The 19,312-nt window shown below is 40.4% G+C and overlaps 1 pseudogene; it reads left to right on the top strand.

Moving 5' to 3' along the window:
* The first annotated feature begins 17,120 nt into the window (after nucleotides 1–17,120).
* LOC133760514 (PRELI domain containing protein 3B-like) lies at nucleotides 17,121–18,066 on the top strand (annotated as a pseudogene).
* The last annotated feature ends 1,246 nt before the right edge of the window (nucleotides 18,067–19,312 follow it).

Below are 19,312 nucleotides of genomic sequence, written 5' to 3'. Positions count from 1 at the left end.
ATACTTAAAATTATTCCCCATAAGAAAATAAAATTTAATTATGTGTCCTTTCAACCTTTTTTTTTTTTTCTAAATCTGGTATTCTCACTTCTAAGTTATCTTCTACTATAGAAGTTAAGCTCTGAGGAAGATAAAACAGTGAGTCAATCATAGATCCTGCCCTCAGGTCTGGAGAGTCAAACAGGACTCTGATATAAATAGTGATCTTACAAAGTGACAAGTGATAAATTCTTGAGCAATACTCTGAGAGAGTGCTATAAAAGTTGAAAGGAAGGAGAAATTACTTCCGGCCAGCAAGAGAAGCACTGAGCTGAGCTGAGCTGAGAAAGGTGGCAGTTCTGAGGCATGTGAATGTGGTCGTGGGAGGAGGAAAGGCATTCCTTGCAGCGTTAAGTGGCAGCAGGAAATCACAAAGTAAAAGAGGCCAGCTGGCTGATTTGATGGTGGCCTGGGTCAGTGAAGCAAAATAGTAGAAAGTATTGGAAAGCTACAGTGGGACCATATCAAGGGAGCCTGGCTATGGCTCTTGTTATATGTGCAGATTATTACTAAGTTCAACCATATACCTGATATAAAATACGGGTTAACTAAATACTAATTACTACATGGCTTGGAATTTTACTTGGTACTAGGTTTGCTGTAGCCCACAGAGTATCTTATTTTAACCAGTGAATATGCTCTGAGTAGACAGACAACTTTTCCTCAAAATATTCATTTCTTATCTTATAGTGGAATTTTTTTAAAAGAGATAAACAGTAGCATACCTATCTGAACTTAAAAAATAAGAGAGGCCAATATTTAGCCTATTTAGTCCAAATACTTGCTTCAAATTGATTCCCTCAATACCAAAAAAAGTAAATGAAATGTTACATGGTTAGGCCAGGTGTCCTGGGGAGAGCTCATGTGTCTTTGCATAATTATGAAGTGAAGGCATTAATTTCATGTTCATGGCCTGACCCAACAGTCAAAGTTCTAGCTTAGAAGGTGAATCAGGGAGTCTCATGGATGCCGTGTACTTAATGGAGGATTTGGACTCCTGTCCTGTGAAAGTCAGAGGAAAGGGGAGGAAATCGATTGAGCAGTGACAGGATCACTGATTCTTCGTGCAGACTCATTCTGGACAATTCCTTGTTTCTGATTTTTTCCCCCTGAGAATTCTATCCCAGTTGTTTATGTAAAATAGGCCACAACAATTGCTGATAAATTTGTTCTCTGAAAACAGCACCTAGAGGAACAGTATCCACACTGTTCTGTGCCCTTTCAAAAACTAAAATAACCACCATTGCTGAAATTGTGTGTTTACAGATGAGGCCTCCTTAGGCTTGCATTTTTTCTTTCAAAAGTGAATTATCACTAATTCTGGCTTTTTCTCAGCTTCATTCCTAACTCTATTGTTGAGTATCTAAAATAGATTTGAAGTTGAATAAAAGCTATCCATTCTCTTGTCCTCCCTGTTAGACCTGTAGCTTGGTATCGGACTATTTTCTGTGCACAACACAACATGAGCTGTGTCTTGGATTAATTCTCATGTCTTGTATTTGGGGCTGAATAAACTTGGTAAGTTTACAGCTCTGACACAGTAGGCTTCCTACAGGCTTTAAGCAAGTGTTCGTGATGTTATCAGTCCCAGAAGACCGACCCTGGAGTGATTTGTTTGGGTAACACTTTTGGCAGTGCTTCTTTCTCTGTTTTTATTAATGTTCTGGATTCATCTTTGTGAGACTTTCAAATTTATTTCCAATTAGATAAAGGTGACCTTCTCCTTCTACAAGCTGAATCTCCCAGGAGACTCATAAAGCTGGTGGCCAATCACAGCTGTCACTTGTTAACTACTAGGGCACCTCCAGTCTGAAAAAAAGCTGCTAGAAAATTAAGACTTCAACATGAAGGAAGAATAGAATGGTCATGTTCATCACACAACATTTTTATCTGCTGACTTGGTACAGAGCTTAAAAGGCTCGTTAGTGCTCGGGCACTGGGAGACATTCTGAATTTAAAGTATGATGGAGAAACTGAAGGAGGCTGAAGGACAATATGTAATTAATGAGTTGTACTATGAGAATTAACAGTAAAACTTGTCTTCAAACTGTACTTTATACTTTGTGTGTCTGTGTGGGTGCAAATAGTTGAAATCTCTTCTTAGTATAGAGTTGGTCTTCTGTATACAAAGTCAATTAAAAATGAATCTTAATGGAAAATGGAATGGGAGATGGAGTGGGAGGTGGGATGGGAGTGGGGATGGTATATATATACACACCACAATTTCTTTATCTAGTCATCAGTTGACAAACATCTGGATTGATTCCATACCTTAGATATTGTTAATTGAGCTGCAGTGAACTTAGGAGTACTGATCACTCTTTCATATGCTGATTTTGTTTCCTTTGGGTAAATTCCCAGGAGTGGGATTGCTGGGTCATATGGTCGATGTGTTTTCAGTTTTCTGAGGTATCTCCATACTGCCTTCCACAATGGCTGTTCTACTTTACATTCCCACCAACAGTGGATTAGGGTTCCTTTTCCCCACCTCCTCACCAGCATCTACTGTTTGTAAGTTTCTAACAGCTCCTTTTTCATCCCTCCAGTGTCTACCCCAAGAAACCCGAGAACATGCAATTGGTTTAATAATGCTCCCAAAACATGTTGTTTGAATTTCAGTGGCAGGACTAAGGAAACCCAGATGGCTGACCTTTCAATCTCATGTTTCTATCAAAGAAATACGTGTGTTCTATTAAAGGAAAGTATGATTTTTTTTAACCTATCAGCAGCCATAAGGCAATTATCTATTTAACAACCCATGGGGCCAGCGCTGTGGCTCACTTGGTTAATCCTCTGCCTACAGCACTGGCATCCCATATGGACACCAGGTTCTAGTCCCGGCTGCTCCTCTTCCAGTCCAGCTCTCTGCTGTGGCCCAGGAGGGCAGTGGAAGATGGCCCAAGTGCTTGAGCCCCTGCACTCACGTGGAAGACCAGGAAGAAGCACCTGGCTCCTGGCTTCGGATCGGCGCAGCACCAGCCATAGCGGCCATTTGGGGAGTGACCCAATGGAAGGAAGACCTTTCTCTCTCTCTCTCACTGTCTAACTTTATCTGTCAAATAAATAAAAAATAAAAGAAGAAAATATTTAACATCCATGATAAAAGTCATAAGGATAATTTTGAACTTAACTCATTGTTTTATATCACCCATTATCTTCATGTATCTACATACACATGTCCTATCTATCATTTCAAATGAAGTAACATATTTTATATTCTAGGTCCCATTTACATTCTATCACTTGCATTGTGCCTTGTATATTGTTAATGGTGAATAAATATTTGGAAAATCAACCAGAAATGAAATGAAAGAAATTTAAAGCCCTACAAACCTAACAATAGAAAACACTAGTGCAGTATTCTTCTTTGAGAGAAATAAATCAATAGTTTCCACTCAAAACCAATCCTGGAGATATTCCCTAATGACTTGGCAGTTAACTCCCAGCTCAAAAAAATTGAACCAGCACTGTGGCATACAGGATTGAGCCACCACCTGCAGCACCAGCATCCCATTTGGGTAGCTGTTTGAGTCCTGGGGCCCCTGCATCATATGGGAGACCTGGGAGAAACTCCGGGCTCCTGGCTTCGGCCTGGCCCCGTGGCCATTTGGTGAGTGAACTAGCAGATGGAAGATATCTCTTTCTCCTTCCCTCTATCTCTGCCTTTTTAAAAAAGATTTATTTACTTATTTGAAAGGCACTTACAGAGAGGCAGAGAGAGAGAGAGGTCTTCCACTCACTGGTTCACTCCCCAGATGGCCTCAACAGCTGGAGCTGCACCAATCCAAAGCCAGGAGCCAGGAGCTTCCTTCAGGTCTCCCACAAGGATGCAAGAGTCCAAGGACTTGGACCATCTTCTACTGTCTTCCCAGGCCTTAGCAATGAGCTGAATCAGAAGTGGAACAACTAGGTCTTGAACTGCAGGCTGTGGCTTTACCCACTATGCCACAGTGCCCGACCCTCAAATAAATACATCTTAAAAAAAAGAGAGAGAAAACAGAGCATTACTTTTTGTGTTACAAGAATCTTCAGAATAATTTGTTCATCATAAATTCAGTTATGATTCAGTTGTATTTTTGTGAAACATTTATATAACTATATATCATATAGCTCCTTGTTCTTGTAGGGAAAGAAAAATATTTTTCTCTTTATCCCTCATAGTTTTTTACTAGGACTCCCTGTAATAAAAAATTAGTAAGAGAAAAAGAAACGAAATTTGTTAACATGTAACCTCATATATACACGGGAGAAAAAACAGAGAAGTAAGTAAATCTCAAAGAAATGTACATTTCAGGCTAAAAAGTCATTGTTTCCTGAAACAAAGAAAGCAGGTGCTATGATCTGTGTGTCTCCAAGTGCTGTCAGGTGTTGAAATTGAATTCCCATTGTGAGGTATTAAGAGGGTGGAAACAGTACAACCTTGTGATTAGATGGGGGAGGGAGGATTTGGAAGGTGGTCAGATTACATAAGACTCCAGATGGAACCTCCATGATTGAATCCTGGTGGCTTTATAATGAGAGAGAGAAAGAGCGAGACCGAGACTGAGACCAAAGCCTGAAGACAAATACACATTTGGTTTCTGTTTCTTGCTATGTAACACCCTGCTACCAGCCTGGAACTCTGCCAGCAAGAAGACAATGACCACTGGTACCTTCAACCATAGAGCAGAACTGTGAGCTGAAATAAACCTCTTTTCTTTATAATTTGCTTAGTCTATGGTACTGTGTTATCAGTAACAGAAAAAGGACTTATTTGGGAACTGGTATTGTGACACAGTGGGTTAAAGTGCTGCTTATGACGCTAGGATCCTCTATTAAGAATGCTAGCAGGAGTCCTGGCTGCTCTGCTTCTGATACAGATTCCTGCCAATGAACCTGAAGATGACTCAAGTACTTTGCCTCCTGCTACCCATGCAGGAGACCAGGATGGGGTACTTGGCTCCTGGCTTTAGCCTGGCCCAAACCTGATTATTGCAGCCATTTGGGAACTGAGTCAGCAGGTAGTATCTCATCTCTCTCTCTCTCTCTCTCTCTCTCTCTCTCCCTGGCCTTTCAAATCAATAAATATCTTTTAAAAAATATACTCCCATAGTTGCTATTCACAAGCAGAATTTTGACCTTTTTCTCCCAGATCCTAAACCCAAATAATTATTTCAAGTGATATTTGTTATTGTAACAACCACTTCTAGACGTATTTAATGGTAATTAGAAAATTTTAGATTGGTCCATCATATAGAATAACAAATGTATACTTTATTTAGTGAATATATGAAAGAAGAAGCAAGAGAAGCACCTTTTACAATTTTTTGACTTATGTATTTTTATTTATTTGAGAGAGACAGACAGATCTATTTGCTGGATCACTCCCTGCATGCCTGCAACAGCCAGGGTAGGCCAGGTCAAAATCAGGAAGCTGTAACTCAGTCTAGGTCGCCCACGTGGTGGTAGGCACCCAAGAAATGAAGCCATCACCTGCTGCCTCTGAGGGTGTACAGTAACAGGAATCCAGAATCAGAAGTGAAGCTGGAAATTGAACTCAAGCATTCTGATGTGGGTCACAAGCATCCTAGGCAGCATCTTAAGAGCTACACCAAATGCCTGCCCCAGAAACACCAACATATTTGAAATTTTATCTTTTTCTATTCCACTCGCGGAAGCCTGAAACTCTGAGATCTTTGAGCAATTTTGTTGTTCTCTGCAAGTGTTTTCCAGACAAGATCTCTGACTGTGAACTGAGTGCCATGAGAGGGAAAGATGTAGTATTAATATGGAGTTTATTATAAACATACCTCTGCTGGCAACAAATAAAGGCATAATCAGATAATTCTAAAGAGACATCTCTGTAAATACATTGAGAAGGCTTAGTAAACAATGAAAAAATTTATGCAATAATTCTGCTAAGAATTATACAGAAGAATATAATGCTCAGATGTGAGAACTAAATATGAAGTTGTTAATGGTTGCACTGAGCCAGAAGACAATGGAGATACATAATCAGAATTCAGAATTTTAGGTCAGTAAGGGATCTGCAAGATCAATTATCCTGAGCATAACATTTTAAACTATAAAAAACAAGGTTCATATAGATGAATTTTCCTAAGGTCAGATTAGTTTGCATCAGCATTAAGAAAAATATTCAATGATACTTGTTAAAGCATAGGAATGCAGACTTTATTCAGGACCATCACAATACATGTAAATATCAGTGCAACAGGGTCTTGCAGTGGGAGAAAGATATCGGGCTCAACTCCAAATACAGCAAGCACATGTGGGCATTCATAACCAAGGAGCAGAATGGGGACAGAGGGTAGAACGTTGCTTAGAGGATCATGGATCAGGGATATTCTAGCTAAACTGATTGCTATTAAGAATGGTAGAGCTCCCAAATGCATGCAGACAGTTAAATACCAAAGTGACAACGTGATGGGATTGAGTAAGGTCTTTAGGTAATAGGGGTGGGGGGCACATTGTGAGACAGTTGTTTATAAAAGCCACATTGGGGGCTGGCACTGTGGTGCAGTAGATTAATCTTCTGCTTGCGGCATCCCATATGGGTGCCGGTTCTATTCCCGCTGCTCCACCTCTGATCCAGCTCTCTGCTGTGGCCTGGGAAAGCAGCAGAAGATGGCCCAAACGCTCCGTGTGGGAGATCTGGAGGAAGCTCCTGGCTTCTGGCTTCGGATCAGCGCAGCTCCAGCCATTGTGGCCAATTGGGGAGTGAACCAGCGGGTAGAAGACCTTTCTCTCTCTTTCCCTCTCACTGTCTGTAACTCTACCTCTCAAATAAATAAATATAATCTTAAAAAAAAAAAAAAAGCCACATTGGGCCCGGCCCCTCTCTACACTTCCTGGCTTGCCATGTGAGTATTCCTCCACAAATGTTCCACCATTGTTCTCCTCTGGCCTTACCAGACAATTGAACCAATAGGCCTTCCAGATCTTGAATTGTGAACCTCCAAAACCATGAACCAAAATAAACCTCTTTACTTTAAATGGCTTAGATAGTATGGGATAAAAAAGCTGACATACACCAACCTAATATATACTGCTGAGGATAGGTCAAGGCAATCATGCTATTTAGGGGATGGCAGAGGAGGAGGAACCTCCTCAGATACTGCAGATAACAGATTTTAAGGACAGAGGCTTCTGGCTAAACTGACAGAGCAGGGTTCTTTTCCTAAAACCAGATTTTATAAGCAAGTACACAGATGTGTTCAGCAGAAGATACAGAAGGCTAACTAATACTTGCCCTAGTCAAAAATCTTCCGCCTAATTATGTTAAGCACTTACCATGTATCAGATAAGCTCAAGAAACATTTTTTTTTAAAGATGTATTTATTTATTTAAAAGGCAGAGTTACAGAGAGGCAGAGGTAGAGAGAGAGAGAGAGAGAGGTCTTCCATCTGCTGGTTCACTCCCCAGATGGCCGCAACAGCTGGAGCTGCACCAATCCGAAGCCAGGAGCCAGGAGCTTCCTCCAGGTCTCCCAGGTGGGTCCAGGGCTCTGAGGACTTGATCCATCCTCCACTGCCTTCCCAGGCCACAGCAGAGAGCAGGATCGGAAGTGGAACAGCAGGGACTGGAACCGGCACTCATATGGGATGTTGGTACTATAGGTGGCAGCTTTACCTGCTTTGCCTCAGCGCTGGCTCCCACATTTTTTTAAAAGTAATTATACTTTTGGCCAGCGCCGCGGCTCAATAAGCTAATCCTCCGCCTTTGCCTTGCGGCGCTGGCACACCGGGTTCTAGTCCTGGTCGGGGCACCGGATTCTGTCCTGGTTGCCCCTCTTCCAGGCCAGCTCTCTGCTGTGGCCAGGGAGTGCAGTGGAGGATGGCCCAAGTGCTTGAGCCCTGCACCCCATGGGAGACCAGGAGAAGCACCTGGCTCCTGCCTTCGGATCAGTGCGGTGCGCCGGCTGCAGCGTGCCAGCCGCGGCGGCCATTGGAGGGTGAACCAATGGCAAAGGAAGACCTTTCTCTCTGTCTCTCTCTCACTGTCCACTCTGCCTGTCAAAAAAAAAAAAAAGTAATTATACTTTTGATTTTACTGTTTCATTGGAGAGCCATACCTTTCTAGCTTTCTCTAGTTTTTTTTTTTTTTTTTTTTTTTTTCAAAATTGATTGTGGTATAAAAAGTACTTTGACAGACATATGCAAAGCACCTGACTTGGAATTTCTCTTTTTTTCCTTTTAAGATAAATTTATTTATTTGAAAGGTAGAATTAGAGAGAGAGAGAGAGAGAGAGAGATAGGTGTTCCATCTGCTAGTTCACCCCTGAAATGGCTGCAATAGCCAGGACTGTGCCAGGCTGAAGCCAGGAACCAGGAGCTTCTTCTGGGTCTCCCATGTCGGTGCAGGGGCCCTAGCACTTAGGCCATCTTCCTTTACCTTCCCAGACACATTAGCAGAGAGCTGGATTGGAAGTAGAGCAGCCAGGACTCAAACCTGCACCATATGGGATGCCAGCCCTGCAGGCCACTGCTTAACCTGCTGCGCCACAGCACCGGGCCCCTGACTTGGAATTTCTGATAAGCCTTTCTGGGAAATACACATGTGAAAAAACGAAAGTTTAAAAGTGAGAAATATGTTCCCAGAACAGAGGAAGAATGATTTTATTTTTAAAAAAATGTTCTCAGATAATACCTAAATTTAAGTTTTTATCCTCCACAGATTGACCTCTCTCCCCACTCTTTGCTTTTAGAAATAATGAATTTCCTGCACAAAGAAAAGTTATAAATAGCACAGTGAATATGAATAGTGATAAGTAAAAAAGGAATGAAATCAAAAGGTAGAATAACATTAGTCCCCCTCAAAAAGGTGGAAACTTAAAAACATTTTCTCTATATATTTAGAAAATTAATTTGCATGTGATGCTGCTGCAACTATGAGTTAAAAATGAAAAGAGATTAAATAAAATGAAAACTGAACTGGCTGCAGTTAGATAAAAGAAATGGAAGATAAAAATAAAACATAGGGGCTGGTGCTGCAGTGCAGCGTTGGGTTAATTTGCTGTTTGCTGCTTATGGGCCCCAGTTTGAGTCCCGGCTGCTCCACTTCCTATCCAGCTTCCTACTAATATGCCTAGGAAAGCAATGGAAGAAAGTCCAAAGGCTGGGGCCCCTGCACCCACATGGGAGACCCTGTTGAAGCTGCTGGCCTCTGACTTTGTCCTGGCCCATCCCTGGTCATTGCAGGCATTTGGGGAATATACCAGAAGCTAGAAGATCTCTCTCCCCTCTCTCTTTCTCTCTCTCATTCTCTCTCTCACTGCCTTTCAGATAAAAATAAATCTTTAAAATATATGCTCACAGTAAAAAACAAAAGATATTAAAGTGGTAACACTATGAAACAGAAACAATAAATATCTCAAATGCACATATATGCAAATCAAATTGAGAACTGTTATAAGACCTAGAAGCAACCATGAAGCAAGAATAGATGGCTATGAAAAAAATCAAATAGAGACGATAGAATGAGGTATGCAATTGTTGAACAACAAACTCTGTAAATGGGCTAAAATGGACACAGCTAGCTGGTAAGAGAAATGCTGTACCAAAGATTTCCTCTCATGCGCAGTAACAACAACAAGAAGAGACTAGTAAGTCAGAGTCCCTAAAAACAGATTTATTCAATGATACAAAAATAAATTACCTTAGGAATTGACTCAAAATTGGTACTATAAAAGTGACCGAATACATTGGTAGTCTAGGAATTCTCTAATAGTTCAACATCTAAAAACCTTTCCCTCATCACATTCAAAAGATTAAAAGCCATATTATCACATTATTACATCCAGAAAAACACAGGAAATTTTGCAAAATTCGAGTTCTCATTTATGATCACTTTCTTTAGTAACCCATAATATAAAGCAGCTTTCTTAAATGGTGTCAATCATAAAAGTACTACTCTCTTTACGATAAAACTTCTAAAAAAGTCCCCTTTAGAAGGAGTAAGACATGAATGTGCCCAATTTTCATTAAGAATCATAATTTTGCTTGGAGGTATTTTCCAATGCAGTAACACTTCTTTCAAATCATTGGTCAATACACATAATGTAAAATTAATAGGTAAGGTTGTCAAACAAAATTTAACAGAATCTTTTTAATTTTATTGTTTGATTTTATTTGAAAGGTGAAGAGACAGAAATTTTTTTACATTTATTTATTATTTGAAAGACAAAGGCAGGGGGAGAGAGAGAGAAAGAGAGATCATCTGTCTGCTGGTTCACACCTCAGATGGCCACAATGGCCAGGGTTAGGCCAGGACAAGCCAGGAGCCAGGAGTGGCTTCCAGGTCTCCCACGTGTATGCAGGGGCCCAAATGTTCCCAATCAGGGAGCTGGGTTGGAACTGGTAGAGCTGCGCCTCAAACTGGAACCCATGACAGGCAGTGGCTTTACGGCCTACTCCACAACACTGCCCCCCAGAGAGAGATCTTCAATCTGCTAGTTGGCCTCCCAAATGTCCACAATAATTGGAACTGAACTAGGTCAAGCTCAGAACTCAATCCAGATTTCTTTTGTGGATGGCAGGGACCCAAATACTTGAGTCATCACCTTCTGCCTCACAAATTAGCAGGAGACTGGAATTGGAAGCAGAACCAATACTCAAACCAAGGCATTCTGATACAGCATGCAAGCATCCCTAGCCATGTCCCAACCACTGTGCCCCAAATCCATCCCTAAACACACACTCCTAATACTTGTCATAATATTTTTCTTAAACTGAGGAGGATCCTTTAGGATTAATAATATATTTTATTAAGAAATATCAGAAGTTTAACAATTTGTTAGTTTATTTCAGTTTATTTTCTATTCTTTAATTCAAATAAAAATTGAATGCTAGGCTTCTTTATCTATTGGCTTATTTACATATGAATTGATTAAATGATTTATCTGCATATATAACTATCAGTTTGTCCTTTCTGTCTCTCTTCTTTGAAGCTATGTTTGAAATGAGGTCCAGCGAATGCATTTTGGAATTTTTAAAAACCATTGTTCTCTGTAATCTTCTGTGTTGCTTTGAACTTTTGAAAATTTTTATATAAAATATTAAGTTATTGTCTCAAAAGGAAAAGTACACAAACATTTAGAAATTCTGCTGCTACTAATGCATTTTGCCCTACAGATGTTTTGGCATTAGTCCTCAAAGATGTATGTTCAATAATGTACACATTGTAATATATACATATATATAACACAACACACACTGTACACACACATACACAATGCAGTTAGCTAAAATAATAAATCTGGAAATAAATTAAATTTCCAATAATCAAGGACAACTTTATATGCATTTGACATACTTGCATTAAAAGTAATACCATTAACTCTCTGAAAGTAAAGATGTACATTGATACATCAAAATAGAAGCCCAAGATAAATTGTTAATTTTTCTAAAAATCACATTGAAGAATGGCACTTGTACTGATTTTCTATTACTGCATGGCAAAGTTATCATATGCTTAGCAAGTTAAATAATCTCACAGTGTCTGTTGTTCAGGAGCCTGGGTATGTTTTATCTGTAGTTTTTGATTAGAGTCTCACAGAGTGCAATCAAGGCACTACTCAGCCTGCCCTCTCATCTGAAGGTTGCCTGGAGAAGAATACTTCTACATTCACTCATGATGGGAAGGGTTCATTTCCCTGCTGTGGTGGAACACAAGGCTTCCACTTCTTGTAGCTCTTGTCTGAAGACTGCCCTGAGCACCTAAGAGGCTGCCAGCAACTCCTTGCAATGTGAGCTTTCACGGCATCGCTTTGTTCAGCCATCAAGGAGTCTCCAGAGTGAGCCTGCCAGCAGACCATGTTTTATTAATTCACTGTAGTGGTAGCAGTGACATCCGTCACCTATGCCACACTTGATTGTTCAGAAGTAATTCATTGACCCCACCCACACTCAAGAGGAGGCAGGAAACCAGGATACAGGAAAGATAGAAGAACCACCCAGAGTCTCCACCAATATGTAGTACAATCATAATTATATACAAAGAGACAAATCTATGCTTTTATTTTAACAGGGACTTTCTGGAAGGTTACATAATAAATATTAACAGTAGTTCCCATTAGGGGATAGCATTTAAAGGCAAGCAGGAGAGATTTATCTTTTCACTTTACTCCATGGTTTTTATATTTCCTACCTACCTACCTGCCTTCCTTCTTCCCTTATGTACCCTGCAACTGTATTTGTTTTAAAGTAACCTTTTTTCCAAATTTAGTCCTTTTTTCATCATGACATTATATGAAAATTAATGAATCTTCCTCTGAAAAAGTGACCAAGAATGTGTAAAAATTATTTTTTTTTAAAAATAGCAATTTCAGGGGCAATGAGAGTCATCCCAGAGCATACAACAAGTTTGTAGTGTTTAGTATTGAAATTTATTCTTGAGAATGACTCCATAGCATTGTTGACATAGTAATCCAACCAAGATAGGACTGGCTGTAAAAATTAGCAACTTGGCTCCCATTGGAGGGGTCTTCCTAGATTTGGAATTTGGTCACTTAAAGTAGTGACCTCATATTCATAAACAAGGTGAGCCAGCATCACCTAAGTTTACATTCTGTTAGAGGGTTACACAGTGGATTAGCAGAGAAGTCAGAAAGTTAATGACAAAACCTTGGACTTGAGCTAGATGTGAGGATATTGATATGACCCACCACATATGCCTAGTAAGAGCTGGAGCAGACACAAATCAACCACATATCCTTGGCAGACAGTGCACACACACAAAGGGGATGTGTGAAGGGTTAGTGGTCAATAACATTGAAGATTGAGAAGAGTTGGATGTACTTCCAAGCTCTGAGGTATATTCTGACACTAAACAATTCTCTGAATCCCTGGCAACATCTAAAGTCCAATAATTAAATTTAATTCTGACACTGTCTACCTAGAGTTAAGTATAAGATTCCACAGGTTAAAGGGCTCAATCACACAAGTATTTAACGTTAATTTTACTTTAAATTATTTCATTTATTTATGTAAGTTATTTGAAAATGGAAGAGAGAGAGAGAGAGAGAGAGAGAGAGAGAGAGAGAGATCTCATCCACTGGTTTACTTCTTAGCCAGGGCCAAGCCAAAGAGGAGTGCAGAACTCCATCCAGGTCTCCCACATGGGTGACAAGGACACAAGTACTTAAGCCATCACCTACTGCCTCCTAGGGTCCACATTAGCAGGAAGTGGCATTGGAGAGCAGAGCCAAGACTTAAACCCAGACAGTCTGGTATTTGATGCTGATGTTTCATGTGGTGTCCTAACCACCCTGCCAAACCCAAATGCCTGCATCCAACCCACCTTCTGATGAACCAGTTATGAACTGACAGTTCCCATGATCCCTCAGGCTCAATTATTTGCTAGAACAACTTGCAGAACTCAGGAAAACTATTTGCTTATATTTACCTTACCAATTTTTTTTTTTTTTTTTGGACAGGCAGAGTGGATAGTGAGAGAGAGAGATGAGAGAAAGGTCTTCCTTTTTGCTGTTGGTTCATCCTCCAATGGCCGCTGCGGACGGCGCATCGTGCTGATCCGAAGCCAGGAGCCAGGTGCTTCTCCTGGTCTCCCATGGGGTGCAGGGCCCAAGCACTTGGGCCATCCTCCAGTGCCTTCCCGGGCCATAGCAGAGAGCTGGCCTGGAAGAGGGGCAACCGGGATAGAATCCTGCGCCCCAACCGGGACTAGAACCTGGTGTGCTGGCGCTGCAAGGCAGAGGATTAGCCTGTTAAGCCATGGCGCCGGCCTACCTTACCAATTTTTATCAACAGTACATGAAAACATACATAGGGCAAGGTCTGGAATCTCTGTCACTGTGGAGCTGGAGTATGCTGCCCTCTGGCCATGTGAATGCAGTCATCAACCTGGAAGCTCCCCATAGCTCTCTGTCTAGGACTTTTTACAGACTCAGTCTCCAGCCCACTCACCCTTCCCTTGGAGGTCTGTAATCTCTTGGTCTTTCTGCTGACCAACCCCATTCTGAGGATACATGAGGGCCCACTTCTGTCACCTCATTAGCATAAACTCAGGAGTAGTCATCCAATTGGGCTTTTCATGAGTATAAAAGTCACTCATCACTCAGAATTTTTTTTTTTTTACTTTTTTTTTTTGACAGAGTGGACAGTGAGAGAGAGAGAGACAGAGAGAAAGGTCTTCCTTTTGCCATTGGCTCACCCTCCAATGGCCACCGCGGCTGGTGCTCTGCGGCCGGCGCACTGCGCTGTTCCAAAGGCAGGAGCCAGTTGCTTCTCCTGGTCTCCCATGGGGTGCAGGGCCCAAGGACTTGGGCCATCCTCCACTGCACTCCCTGGCCACAGCAGAGAGCTGGCCTGGAAGAGGGGCAACCGCGACAGAATCTGGCGCCCCGACAGGGACTAGAACCCGGTGTGCTGGCGCCGCTAGGCGGAGGATTAGCCTGTTGAGCCACGGCGCCGGCTGAATCACTCAGAAGTTTTAAAAAATCATAAATAAGTGAAGAAAAGTATGATAGCACTGATCTAACATCATCTCTTTAAAAGAGATCAAAATCATATAAGAGAACCAAGTCAAAATCCTGATGTCAAAATATCTTTAGGATATTTTATACTGATAAAAGTGTCATTGGATCAGGAATATGTAACACTTCAAAAACATTTTATTATCTATTTGAAAAGCATAGAGAGTGAAATGGACAGACAGAGCTCTCCCATCTGCAGATTCATTTCCCAAATGCCAGTGATGACAAGGGCTGAGATGAGGCTGAAGGTAGGAGACAATAACTCAGTCCAGGTCTCCCACGTGGGTGGCAGGAACCCAATTACTTGATCTCTCACTGCTCTCTTCCAGGGTCTGCATTAGTAGAAAGCTGGAGTCAGAAGCTGGAGCAGAGTATCAAAGTTAAGCACTCAAGTAAGCCAAACATGCATCCCTATAACAATCTTAAATGTATTCAAACTGAGAACAGTAGCCAAGAATACATAAAGCAAAAATGACGACAGAACTTAAAGGAGAAATAGACCACTTACCAAAAATAGCTTAATATTTCAATAATTGAGAGAATAATGATAGAGTAAATCAGCTAGTGTAAAGAAAATTTGAGCAACTCTATTAACAGACTTATTAGAACTGACATTTATAGATCGTTCTACCCAAAGAATTCTGATGACACATTGTTTCCAAGTTCATTTGGGAAATTCTCCAGATAGATGATATACTGTGCCACAAAACAAGTCAATACCTTTAAAAAAAAACCTTAAATTGTATAAAGTGTGTTCTCTGGCCACAACAAAATTAAACTGAAGGTTAACGATAGAAAAAAATCTCAGAAAATGCCAAATATTTTGAAGTTAAATAGCATACTTATAAATAACTCAAAGTTCAAAGAAGAAAGCACAAGAAAAAGTTTTAATGAAAACAAAAACATTATATCAAAATGTCAAGCCGTGCTTATCAGGAAATATATAGCTCTCAACAACTGCATGAGAAAAGAAGCAAGTTATCTATAAAATCAACTTCCTTTGCTCAGACTATCAGGACATTTTTCCTTTTTATGGAATAACATGTTGCTCAATTCTAGAATTGAAAATAAAGCCAATTAAAGCCTTTGAACTAAATTGCTGTAATTTTGTCCCTTGACAAATATTTGAAAAGACCAACAGAATTGACAAGTCCTTAGCTACACTGAACAAGAAAATAAGAGAGAAACACAATTTACCAAGATTAGAAGTGAAAGACATTATTACTGATCTGAGAGAAATGGAAAGATATAAGGGACTATTATGAAAAATTTTGTTCTAACAATTTAGAAAACTTAGATGACATTGACAATTTCTAGAAAAAGGATAAATTAGAAAATCTGAATAGGTCTACACCAAGCAAAAGAGTTGAATTGGTACTAAAAAATCTTCCATTAAGTAAAGCTGAGATCCAGATAGCTTCTCTATCTGGTGAATTCTATCAAGTATTTAAGTAAGAAATTATGTCAGTTGATCATAAACTCTTTCAGAAACCAGAGAAATAAGAAACACTTCCCAATTCATTCTATGAGATAGTAGTGTGGAGATGGGGACCCCAATTATGTTGTGGGATCAAGATACCCACGTGCACTTGGAGAGATTCCCATCTAGTCTTAGTTCAGGTTTTCATTTTCTTGAATGTAAGAATACAGGAAGAGGCCGGCGCCGCGGCTCAATAGGCTAATCCTCCGCCTTGCGGCGCCGGCACACTGGGTTCTAGTCCTGGTTGGGGCGCCGGATTCTGTCCCGGTTGCCCCTCTTCCAGGCCAGCTCTCTGCTGTGGCCCAGGAGTGCAGTGGAGGATGGCCCAAGTTCTTGGGCCCTGCACCCCATGGGAGACCAGGAGAAGCACCTGGCTCCTAAGGGATCAGCGCGATGCGCTGGCCGCAGCGCGCCGTCCACAGCGGCCATTGGAGGGTGAACCAATGGCAAAGGAAGACCTTTCTCTCTGTCTCTCTCTCTCACTATCCACTCTGCCTGTCCAAAAAAAAAAAAAAATACAGGAAGGCATAGATAGAGGTGAACAGACGAAGGATTTATTGAAAGGCAAAAAGATACTACACACTCAGACATGAGTGTGGGCCATTTCGCCAGGGAGAATTGCCCCACCAGGCTGGAATTGTCCTTTTTATAGAATAGAGGTCATGCTCAGGACACAGACTGTCGAAGATCCAAAGGAGGTGAGGTTTGCAGTGCGGCTGCAGTGCATGGGGTGATCTCCAGAAGTGTCATGGCATCAGGTGGCTGATGGGAAGTGAGGTTTAGCTGCATGATGAGAACTGGGTGTGCCAAGTCTTCAGCCATGTTGAATTGGCATGGAAAGTGATGGGATTTGGCTTGGGTGTTGTCAGTGCTTAGTTCCTGTCCTTTACTTAAGTAAAAGCTGTCTTATGGGTGGCATGATCTTATATGTAAAAAAAAAAAAATCCTAAGGAATATACACATACGCACATACAAACACTAAAAATAGATAAGAAACTTAGCAAGGTTGCACTGCTGGCCAAGACCCTGGGAGTGGGGCAGAAGCAGGTGTAACCTCTTTGCCTTCTTGTCCCCTAACACCACCCAGAAATCACACAGGCAGCCGGCACCATGAAGATCTGTATCTCAGAACAAGTTTTTGACCACCTATGGGAAACCATTGCAACAGCTGCAATGCAAAAATACCCAAATATGATGAGCTCAAATGTGGTTGGATGTGCTGGACAGACATGGAAAACCTTCTGAAAGGTTGCACAGCCACAGATTTTTCAGCCTACCAAGTGGGGACTGCCTTCCATTGTGAAGTCTCGTATTGGTGCAGACAGAACCAAAATATATGTGTAAAAACATTCCATAGTTGATCCTGCAGAAAGAACAATGGAACTCAAATCTACTAATATTTCATTTACAAATATGGTTTTAGTAGATGAGAGACTTAGATACAAACCACATCCTCGGAACCCAGAAAGAACTAGTTAACTTAAGAAGTCATAATTGGGGCCGGTGCTGTGGTGCAGTGGGTTAACACCCTGGCCTGAAGTACTGGCATCCCATATGGGCACCAGTTCGAGACACGGCTGCTGCACTTCCTGTCCAGCTCTCTGCTATGGCTCGGGAAAGCAGTATAAGATGGCCCAAATCCTTGGGCCCCTGTATCCACGTGGGAGACCCGGAAGAAGCCCCTGGCTCCTGGCTTCAGATCGGCACAGGTCCGGCTGTTGTGGCCATTTGGGGAGTGAACCATTGGATGGAAGATCTCTCTCTCCCTGTCTCTCTGCCTCTCCTTTCTCTGTGTAACTCTGACTTTCAAATAAATAATAAATAAATATTTTTTTAAAAAAAGAAGTCATAATCACTGTGAATGATGTCAGCCTCAGTTGTTACCTTGAAAGATTGATGGCAAGCACAGCATCATCAAACACTATAAAGGCTGAGAAGTAAAGGGGTGGTTAATACATCAATTAAATCCTGAAATTGTAGAACTGGCAGTATTAGCAAGAGGAAGCAAAGGGCACCAATGACAGCAACAACATTTGTAGAGAAATGGGAGAAATAATAACAGTATGTATTCTTCATCAGGCCCCCAGCTGTCCAGGTTGCTGGTTTATTTATTTGTTGTTAGGTAGAATTTTTTAAATCAGTTGGAATAAGACTATGTAGCTTTTGATCAAAGATGCAGGTCTTCTAAATCAAAAGGATCATCTGAAATTAGTGGGTTTTTAAGCAACTTTTATTAATATAAAGACAACGGATTTCATGTATTCATAGGTACAGTTCTAAGAAAGCCATATTTTCCTTCCTCCCCCTTTCCCTATCTCAATCCTTCTCCTTCCTTCCTTTCTATTTTGGTTTTCTAAGTTTTGCAAAAATGTAATTTCCATCCACTCTGTAATGAGTATCTTAATTCTCCTTTAGGTAGAATTTAAAGCTTTTCACATAATGGAACTGCATCTGGCTTTGGACCAACCTAGAATAAAGCAGACCCACTCTTCTATACACACCATTGTGCTACTACTATAAAATTCAAGAGCTTGCATGAAGAAATTCACTTTAAAAGGAGAAATTGCACAGTTTTAAAAGACATTAATTTGTATAAAATAACTTGCTCTGCTAAATACCACAATGATTTAATTTGGTACTTAAATGATACTTTTGGAATGAGCATTTAGCACTACTAGAATATACGACTCCAACAAAAATATGATTTTGTTATATTAAAGAGCATTGTATTGATTTGCCAAAGTTTTATAGCTTACAACAGGTATTACTTTCTTTAGACAAAAAAGGGCTAATATAAGAAGCAACCTGAAAATTAATTTTATAGAACAAATCTATTCACAATTGCATTAAAAAAACAAAATATTTAGGAACAAATTTCACAAAGGAAGTACAGTATTTGTACACTGAAAAACTATAAACAATTGCTGGGAGAAATTAAAAACTGTGTAAATGGAGAGACATTGTGTTTTCAAGAGTTAGAAAATTCAATATTGTTAAGATGATAATTTTTCCCAAAATGATCTGTAGATTTTATAAGATTTGATACAATCTTTTAAAATCATAGCAACATTTTTTGTAGAAATTTTTTGACCTTAGAATGTACGTAGATAGGCATTGGACCTAGAATAGCCAAAACAATTTCTATAAAGAAAAAAGGTGATTTACATGACCAAATTCCAAAACATCATAAAGCTATAGAAATAAAAATGGTGTGGTATTGGCATAAACGTGGATATTTAGAACAATGGAAAACAATTGAGATCATTTTAAAAAAAAAACAAAACCTTTTACAATTTATATAA

The sequence above is a fragment of the Lepus europaeus genome, chromosome 5, assembly GCF_033115175.1.
Source record: "Lepus europaeus isolate LE1 chromosome 5, mLepTim1.pri, whole genome shotgun sequence".
Lineage (NCBI taxonomy): Eukaryota > Metazoa > Chordata > Mammalia > Lagomorpha > Leporidae > Lepus > Lepus europaeus.
This window is presented reverse-complemented; position numbering and strand designations above follow the sequence as displayed.